General features: G+C 39.7%; 2 long non-coding RNA genes across 3 annotated transcripts; one reads left to right on the top strand and one right to left on the bottom strand.

Annotated features, from left to right (window-relative positions):
• The first annotated feature begins 922 nt into the window (after positions 1-922).
• Positions 923-5,963, top strand: LOC308394171. 2 transcript variants are annotated; one of them, XR_013971128.1, is made up of 6 exons: positions 923-1,004; positions 1,287-1,365; positions 2,384-2,475; positions 3,931-4,088; positions 4,515-4,572; positions 5,506-5,963. It is a non-coding gene; the product is annotated as an uncharacterized lncRNA (long non-coding RNA). The 2 variants fall into 2 exon arrangements; XR_013971129.1 differs by lacking the exon at positions 923-1,004 and having other exon boundaries at positions 1,196-1,365.
• Positions 5,964-8,440: 2,477 nt separating this feature from the next.
• LOC308394174 lies at positions 8,441-9,585 on the bottom strand. Its single transcript, XR_013971132.1, has 4 exons — positions 9,431-9,585; positions 9,141-9,178; positions 8,844-8,965; positions 8,441-8,684 (listed from the first exon to the last, which is right to left on the bottom strand). It is a non-coding gene; the product is annotated as an uncharacterized lncRNA (long non-coding RNA).
• Positions 9,586-9,941: the final 356 nt, after the last annotated feature.

Genomic DNA, 9,941 nt, shown 5'->3' on the forward strand with positions numbered 1-9,941 from the left:
GCACAACATAGAAGAGCCACCTGTTATGGAACGGCTGTGTGCGGACAGGAATAGGACCCAAGGTGCAGACTCCAGAGACAAACTTAAACCAAAACAGCTTTAATGCTGAACTCAAACATAACATAACTGGAAAAAATCAAAATAAACTAACACCGGTGGACTGACAAAACACACAGCAAAATAAACAATAGATCGCAACACGGACACAGAGAAACACAGGGCTTAAATACACAGCGGGAGCAATCAGGGAATGAGTAACAGGAGGAAAACACAGCTGGGGCAAATCAGGCCTAACGAGACAAAGGAAGCAAAACCAGACACATTAACATGAGACATGGACTTTCAAAGTAAAACAGGAAACATAACACAGACTGAACTTAGACACACAGACAGGCACTACAGAGGGAACAGAGACGTGGGACCAGGGCAGACACAGACACTGACAGGACATGGGGATATAGCCGACAGGGGAGACAGCAACTAAGGATAACACAGAGACATAAACCAAAAGACAGAACTCTAACAAAGAAACCAAAGACTAGAAATTATAAATAATATAATGAACTCAAAAACCCTGGGTCAACGACCCAGGCATCCTAACACCACCTCCACGGGACAACACTTGGCTGTCCATCTGCACTCTGTCCAAAATGTTAACATTTTGGATGCAGAGAAGAAAGATGGTTTGAAAGAGGAGTGAAAGAAGCCATTTATGTCCACCGTGATCGACCATCTTTGAACAGAGGCAGTGGCTTACAAAATCATTTGTCTGCCATGTATAAATCAGTTGAGACATCTTCCCACGTGTCTTAACACCCACTCACCTCTTTGGTCATTTGGTCTCAATAAGTCCAACACGTTCTCACTCCCAACTTGCAAACGTGTGACGCATGGTCAGGCTCCCTCTGATTCACTTATGGACGCGCAGGGTACCCCTCTCGCGTCGGGAATTGACATGAAGGGTCCTCCGATTGAAGAGATTGCCGCGGAAGTGCCTGTTGTCGGTATATTTAGACATTTTCCAAATCACATTGTAGTGACGTATACAGAACACAATAAATTATATAATGTAAACAACTACCTGAAAAACAGGTAGAACGATACTTTTGTATCGTTTATTGCATTTACGGAGGGAGTGGTGTATGCTGGGTAATGGCACAGCTAGCTACTGGGTGACTTTATTCATGTTATCAGTCCATACAATGGGCGTTATTAGCACAAATCAGTCCCATAGATATGGGCCATCTCCTGCTAGATTGTTCAGAAGGTTGTTCTCATCCATCCAGATGGAGGATCACTAACAGGAGCGTGGAAGACTCCAGAATCCACTCTGGCTGGAATCCGGTGGATATGCAGTGTGTACAGGTAAGACCATTTAAACGGACAGCATTTATAGAATGACCATTAAAAGTCAGCGAGTGTCAGTAATGTTAATGTGGTTATGTTAGTAATACACCGAGTGCTAATATAACAGCTTTAAGATGCATTTGTAGATGTTATTACGTGTTTTACCGTTTTTATGGTGCTAGCTTAAAGTTATGGTGTAAACGTTAGCTTATATTGGAGTAAAGCTGTTACTGTTTAAACGATGTTAGCACAGAAATATTAGCTTCTGTCATGACTGATGAAGTTACTAGTTAATAAAGTTTCCAGTAAAGTGTTTAATCGCAGCCACAGATTGACAGCAAATATCTCGATTAGCTTCAGTGCATCTGTAATAAATATGTGCAAGTTTCAGTGCTTCATTTAAACTGTATGATACTTATACTGACCCAGGGTCAGTGTAAAATACAATCCTAGCTGTGTGAACAAAGCCTGGATCCTTTAATCCTGCATGACAAACCTCAGGATGCAGGCTATTATTACTCTTTCCTGCTGGCACACCTGTCACACCTGAGAGTCAGCTAGAAACTTAGTGACGTGGACATCATGCAAAGACTGCCAGACTCTGTAATACTGCAAATGATCAGTGACTCAGGTTAACACTAAACTTTAAACGGCACCTCTGTGTCTCTGTGTGCTGAACATCTAGGGTTGAGTCAGGCTGCATTGACTGTGGGACTTTAATGTGTTAAAAGCAGGTTGAAGACGGCTCAGAAACATTTGAAGATTACAATTTAGCATTATGGCTGCTGGTGGTTTGTAAAGCCTCTACTCAGCTGTATTTTTGTTACTAATTTATGTTTGTTGTTGTTTAACACAGATTTCAGAAGAGCAAATATGCTTAATAGTTTAACTAGATTTCATTTGTCAGTGTGGGACTGCAGAGTCACCTGAAGAACTCATTTCTCCCAAAGGTTGAACTAGTGTGTTTCCATAGATTACCTCTGTATGAATGTACTTCTTAAATGAAGGCAAGTGTTTGTCCTTTTTTGTTCCTCAGGTACAGTACGTGATATCAATGGCAGGCGGTCAACACTGGGGGTAGACAAGAAGCAGACGTACTTCCAAGAGGGCGCTGCAGTGAGGTCAGAGGTCAGAATCTGAAACAGCTCAGGTTTATATTTTAGAGGTTATAAAAAATCAAAATGTATTTATAAAGAAACCTTTAAATAATAGTCATAATTATGATTATTATAAGACATATCAAACATTTAAGTGGATTTTCTGTTTCACATATCGTGTTAGCCCTGTAATAAACTGGCAGCCTGTCTTTGTCCTGTATCAGCTGGGATAGACTTCATCCTCCCGCAACCCTGAATTGGATACATTGTATTCCAGTTATGTAATCTGATCATTTACAAACTCAAGGTATCTTCACCCTCCTGCCCTCTGGGAGGCGCCACAGGAGCCTCCGGACTAAGACCACCAGGTACCGGAACAGCTTCTTCCCCACAGCTGTCAGACTCCTGAACTCTGCCTCCTGACATCTGACCCACGTTAACTCATGGACTGAACATACACACACCCACAATGGACAACTGTACCCTCAAACACAATAATAACATGGACTGAACCACCACTCACAACCACTAGCACTTTATATAGCCTCTGTAGAAACTATCTACACCCTCACTTATCTTAACTGCACTACTGTATAGCTCTGTGTAAATAATCATTCTGTACATTCGATAATCTTTAATCCTACAACTGTTTACAACTTGCATAGTTCCCATTTCTGTATAGCTGTATATCTCAGATTCTGTAAAGTTATTTATTTCATATTCTGTATAGTTTTTCATATTTATATCCTGTTCATATCCTGTACATAGCTTGTACTCACTACAGCCTGTACATACTTATAGTTATAGAATATTCACAACATACTTCATACCGTGTACATTATAACATAATAGACCCATTTCTGTAATATACTCACATATCTATATTATTGCTAATATATATTGTAATATATCTATATCACTAAAGCACTTCTGGATGGATGCAAACTGCATTTCGTTGCCCTGTACCTGTGCATGTGTAATGACAATAAAGTTGAATTCTATTCTATTCTATTCTATTCTATTCTATTCTATTCTATTCTATTCTAATCAAAATGTAAGTAATAATTATAAAATGGGAAAGCAGAAATAAGTGTGACATAAATGTAAATGTGTGAGCTGACATAGAGGACAGCTACATGTAGTCTGAAAAACCTTTGTTGTCAAGTTTGCAGGTATATCAGCACGAGACATTCTTACATAGAAGAGACATTAAAGTCTCTAACTCAGTGAAGCATTATTGGTCCCGTCTGTTTGGATAAATATAGTAAGTTGATGTATGTGCATTTATTGACACATTTTCTTAAGTGCTTATCCAGTTCAGGATCACAGTGGAGCTGCAGCTGGATATGTTCACTAAATAAACCTTACAAAAGTCAACAATAAACCTGCATCCCTGTATGTTGTTGTCCACAGGATGAGAAAATCAAACTGGAAGACTGTGGAACATGTTAATAAATGTTTGTGTTTATCCCTGTGTCTTTCACAGGAGGCGCTGGAAGGTTTCCCTAATAGTTCCTGGTGAATCAAAGCAGAACCATAAAGGTTGCTGGACTGCATGATGGCCTTACCCCTGAGCAGTCATCCTGTTAAAGGAGGAACCAGTTAGAAGCTGTTTTCAAAGTAGCTGAGCAGATTTCATCTCAAGTAAGCGATTAACTGTTTGTTCATCTGTTCTGCCACTTAAAGAGCATTTAAGGACGTCTTTTGAGTGTCCAGTTGAATTAATTCTACTGGCTCTCATGGTCATTTGTTATTATAGACATATTTTTCATGTTCATCCAGCTATTTAGTAAATTCTATCTATTTAGTAATATCCGTCAGCTATAAAATGTAATATAAATATAAAAATATCTAAATATCTCCTGCACTTTATGTTTTAATGATGTAAGTCTGTTATCGTGTTACATTAGCATTCCTCACATATCAATGAGATGCTGTACAGTACAATCCTACTGACACAGCAGAGGGATAACGACGGCTATTCAACATCGTTACACGACACATTCGAGCTGCATGACGCAGACAAAGTGACTAAATCATCTTTTTTGTGGTTTATTGTCTTCAAACCAGCAGACAAAGCCGATTGCAGAAGATGTCAGAGAAGAACTTCAGGCCGTGGACTGAAAAGGTATTTTTTTCTTGTTATCAAAGACATTTGGAGTGGCAGCTTCTACAACTGGTTGTGCTAAAGTAAAGCTTACAGTCTAAGAAATCTCAGTGTTGATATTCAGCACAAAGAGAAAAGCTCACTTGTTTGAATTTATTTACAATCATAGTTTTATAAATTCTGACTGTAAACAGCTTTACAGCTTTGATATTGTTTGACACTCGATATCAGGTGATAGGGTTTAATTTAAAGGTTTCTGTGTCCCAATGAGCCATTTACACTGACCAGTGTCAGTTTAACTGTAACACAATCATTATTTAGTTCCAACAGAGAAATAACTGAATGTAAAAATGGCAGCCCTCAGGCCAGGTTTATAGAGATATATGCATGCATTATGAAATTTATGTATCCCAGATAATTGTTATTCATCTAGTCATGGCAGACCTACCTCTTCCTCCCAAGTTAACTGCAACCCAAAAGAACTAGTGGGGCTATTTACACACTCACAGCCAGTGTGGGGTAAAAAGAGCCACCAAAAAGCTGTCAGCCACAGATGTGCTATAAGAGTTAGAAACTCTACTTATGGAGAAACTTTCTAAGTCTAACAGAGGACAGGTACTCCTGCCCAAATAACATGATATAACCCCACATACAGCCCAGCCATAAAATGAACCAAGTCATTTAGTTAAAGACAGCATGGGACCAAATGCCTGCATCAACCTGACATTTCTTCCTCCTGAATTAAATGAATGAATGGATGAAAGTTAAATGACTACAAACCTAAAGCCACTAGTTCCCACACTGGAGCTCCCTGACACTGTGTGTTAACCGTATTTAGCTTGTGTCAACAGTTGTAACAGGCTAAGCCACCTGAGACACTGCATTGAATTTGTTCCTGTCTTAATGATTTCAGCTGACTGGTTTCAGCTCAGATGTTCTGCTTTTTCCTTTCAGTAGATCAAAGCAGCTCGTGCTCCTTCTGCTTCCAATTTAGAAGAAGAAGAAGAATGCTTCAGCGAAGTGGCGTTCATGGTCTCAGTGAACAGTCACGGTCACACACTGCATGTGGTTTTAAAAGCAACATGTCTGTTCACCACAACAATGGAGATGTGTAATATTAGTGCAGCTACGGTTTGTTCTTGAACATCAGTTCTGTTTTCTACTTTGATCACTTAGACCAAAAAAGTGTTGTTTTCAGATTCTTTCTTTTACATCTATAAACCACCTGTTCATTTTTTTATTACAATTAGTTTCACATAAATGTTAGTGTTTCCTTTATGATCTTTTAATGCTTACACTACACTGTACATGTCTACATTAGAGACATTTCTGTTACCTGTTTCTGTTGACTCAGAGTTGTGAAATGTTCTTTTATTTGATGCACAATATGAAGTTCATAATTTTCTTACAAATAAAACTCTAATGACAAACATGAACAGCTGTGCTTATTTCTGAGACATGAGTTTTTGAATGTGTTCATATTTAGTCAGTGTGCATCTGTATGCTGAAACTGTAATGGTGAACCTGAGGTGATGGTCAACAGAAGGCAAATATATATCAATATAAAACAATATTGAAGTAATGTCTTTACCCTCTGCAGCGTGTGCATGCAATCACCTTATTCACTGTAGTAAACGTGCACCGCTAGCTCACGTGACTGACTGTCTCCATGGTTACATCGTATATTATTAGCTATGTTAACAGCTTCCATAGATACCGCCATAGCTCTCTGCAGCTGTAACACTTTCACACTTTGCAAATCATTTCACATTTTTGATAGTTATGAAGACAGAATATGTTTTTAAGGTCAAGCTAGGCGGTTGCTATGGTGGTTGCTGTGGACTTGGGTGGACCGCGTCCGATTCCTGTTGTTAGCTGTCCGCCGTAGGAAGGCTGCGTTCCATTTACAAGTAGTGACAGTCTGCCGCAACTCGAACTGAAACCCCGCTTTGTTCTTTAATTATAGGCCTTTTATGGCCGTTCATGACCAGTGTTGGGTAAGTTACTTTAAAATAGTAACTTAGTTACATTACTAGTTACTTCTCTCAAAAGTAACTCAGTTACTTCAAGTTACTCGTTACTTTCAAAGTAACTAGTTACTAGGGAAAGTAACTTTGGTTTTACTCAGAATTCTCTTGTTAATGTGTTTCTTCCATAACTTTGCCAGTCTTCTAGCTTGCTTACTTGCCACAAGTGCACTGTGCCACCTACCAATAGAAAGGAAAAGATAATGTGCATATTTCCACGAGAGAAATCCCACACCTGGACCGTCATTGACTGCTGCCATGATTCTAGCCTACGTCACAGCGTCATGTGAGCCTTTTACATCCAACACAAAAACTGCAGTCGTGGTGCTTTCGATTGTACTCACAACTCGGAAATTCTGCCTTCTGAATAGGAAGATGTAGGAAACACCAGACTGCAGATGAGCTGCTTACAGGGCTGGACTGGGACAGAAAATCAGCCCGGGCATTTTGACTAGAGACCGGCCGCCATTATAGGAAAAATCATAAAGCCTTTGAATGAAAACAAACACTGTTGTGACAGTGATGTACACTGTTCTGATGGTATATATGCATCAATCTATCAATCGTTTGTTGTAAGATTCAGATAATTATTTTTTAAAAGCGAGACATTTTAAATGAGAATAAGAAAGAAAAGTATTTCTTTGTGCCCCCCTTTCCCTGTTAATGCCCTACATGCCCCCCTGGCAACACTTTGCTAGATCTGCACCTGCACAGTTACCAGCTGTCAGCTACTTAGAAAAGGATCCTGGTGTTATTTGTCTCTCAGAAACAGTTCATAACTTCCCTTCAACTCATTCATGTCACCTAAAAGGTAAACCTGTTTCTCCATCACCTGTTCAGCTCTGGTGATTCAGTAAGGACATCTCCTGGTTTCATCTTCATGTTTCCCTCTCACCAGATAACCAAACCATATCATGACCAGCAGCTTTTTTTACAGCTGTGGCTCCAGCAAACATCAGCTGATACTAGAAATTAATATTAAATAAATTCTAACAACAGCTAATCAAGCTTAAACGTGCTGCTGTTGTTTAGCGCGACTGATCAGAAACATGCTTGTCAGACTCTCACAGCAAAGGATCAGACTCACTGTGCATGACAGCTCGGGCCAATGATGTCTGTTAGATTGTCAGTTGTTTAGTGCTTCTGTACAGTTAGGGTCACCATCTCTATTTCAGAATAATTAATATGCAGAAAACACTAAAAGTTGATTGTCTTCCGATATTCTAGCATAATTAAAAAACTTTGACTTTATAAGTACATATTATTAGTCCTAATGCCAGTATGATTCTTCATAACTCCTGCTTTGAAATACTGAACTTTAAAATTTACCTGATGAAAGATCATTTACAGTGGCACTCTGTCAGGATCATTCTGACTGTAAGATCACTGAATTAATCTGAATCCTTCTGAAATGTGCTGTGAATGAATGCTGATGCAACTCACTGTGGGAAAGCTGTTAATAAAATGAATCTGTGACACATGCAACACATTCACAGAGGAAGAGGACACAAAGAGAGGACACGCAGAGGCTGTGTTGAAGTCAGAAATCCAAATCTTTAGTCAAAAACAGGCAGCGGTAACAAATAGGAAGACAAGCAATCCATCAAACAGTCTACAGGGTCAAACATACAGAGAATTCAAACGGCAGTAAAAAATAACTGGACACTGAAAAACTTAAAGCAATAAAAGGAAGCAGCGCAGTATATTCACTGAATTATCATCAATTACAAAAGAGAAAAACGACAATTTCTAAGGATTATTTTCTTAAATGCAGTTGGAGTGTGGCTGGTAAAGATGGAAACATACAGAATGTAAACTGTGTGAGTTTGCTGAACTTTGTTAGTAACAAATGAGGTAAAAAAAACAACCCCAAAACAGACAAAACACAGAAAGAGGCTCTCAGTATTCATTAATAATTAGAAAGAAAAATTCTGGTCGTGGATTTTTACAGTCTTAGTTCCGCTCGCTGTCATCATTATAATCATCATGATCAATGGCGAGGTCCTGAGGTGGGCGGGGCTGTCTCTGGTGATGTCACCATGAAGGAACAGCATCTGGCACGTGTTGGTGAAACATCTCAGTACACTGGTGTAGTTTCCCCTCCAGCTGTTTGACATTTGACACTTCAACATTAAGGGGAAGAAGAAGAAACAGTGTTAGGTCAGGTGACCACATGGTTTCTAAAGTAACTGACAGGAAGTAACCAGGCCGTTAGAAATGGATGGCATGTGTTTAGAGTTACTGGAGTTGGGTAACTCTACTTACCAAAAGCAGCAGCACACAGATGAAGGATCAGATGCTGAATGTTGCAGGAACATGCTCATGTGCGGTGGTCATTCAATGCTGCTCCGGCAGGTTAGACAGTCCAAGACTGATATGCTGCCCATCTGAGAGTTTGAAAACACACATGCAAAGATTTATTTTGTATTACAGTCAAAGTTGGATGTTCATTTTTGTCCTTTAAAAATGTTTGTGTATTTGAAAGCGCTAACATTTAAGAATGACTTGGATTGTCTCCTTTAAAGGGGAGACAAGTGTGTCCACGGATCCACGTCACTTTACCTGGATGATGACTCCTCCCCCCTCACTCAGAAACACTCCTAATATAACCAAGCAAATAAATAATATTGAAGATTTACTTACATCATTACAAAAACGTCAAAAACATCTCCCTTTGATTCTATTTCTCCATTCCTGCTGAACATCAGGCAACAAATATCTCAATAAATCACAGTAAAATGTAAAGCACATGTTTTCTCTGCTTTGTCTAACCTCTGCAGAGCCTCTGTCAAGAAAAACATAACTGTAAGCATAAAACAAATATACATTTCATAACACGTCACTGGACAAACCTTGGTCAGTTGATTTCCTCTGTGCAGTGCAGACGAGCATCAGTCAGCAAGTCAAGGTGGTGAGATGGACTGGTGTCCTTTGTGACTCTGCTGGTTCTTCTGAGGAAACACCACCGTCTCTCCACACCGTCACCATCTGTGAGCACAAACTGCTGCTCTGCCAGCATGTAGGAAATCACATATCACACACACAGGGGTGAAGAAACATCAGAGCTCAACTTTGGATACTTTAGATCCAAACAGATCAAAGCAGCTCTTAGCTTCAGCAATCAGTGAGCAGACAAACAATGATACCAAACTGGCGTGCTGATCCAAGATGGCGCCGAGTATGGCAGCCTCGTCGCGAGCTCCCCCAAGCAACAGCTTTTTTCTGTGCTTAATTTTACTTTTCCTTCATTTTTTCTCGAGTAGCACATGTCTCCTTGTGTACGACCGACAAACCTTACTGGACATAAAAGACGGTCTTTCTTATAACTTTCCGGAGTTAACGTTTTGCAACACGGACGCTCCG

This window comes from Rhamphochromis sp. 'chilingali' (assembly GCF_963969265.1).
Source record: "Rhamphochromis sp. 'chilingali' genome assembly, chromosome: 3".
NCBI lineage: Eukaryota > Metazoa > Chordata > Actinopteri > Cichliformes > Cichlidae > Rhamphochromis > Rhamphochromis sp. 'chilingali'.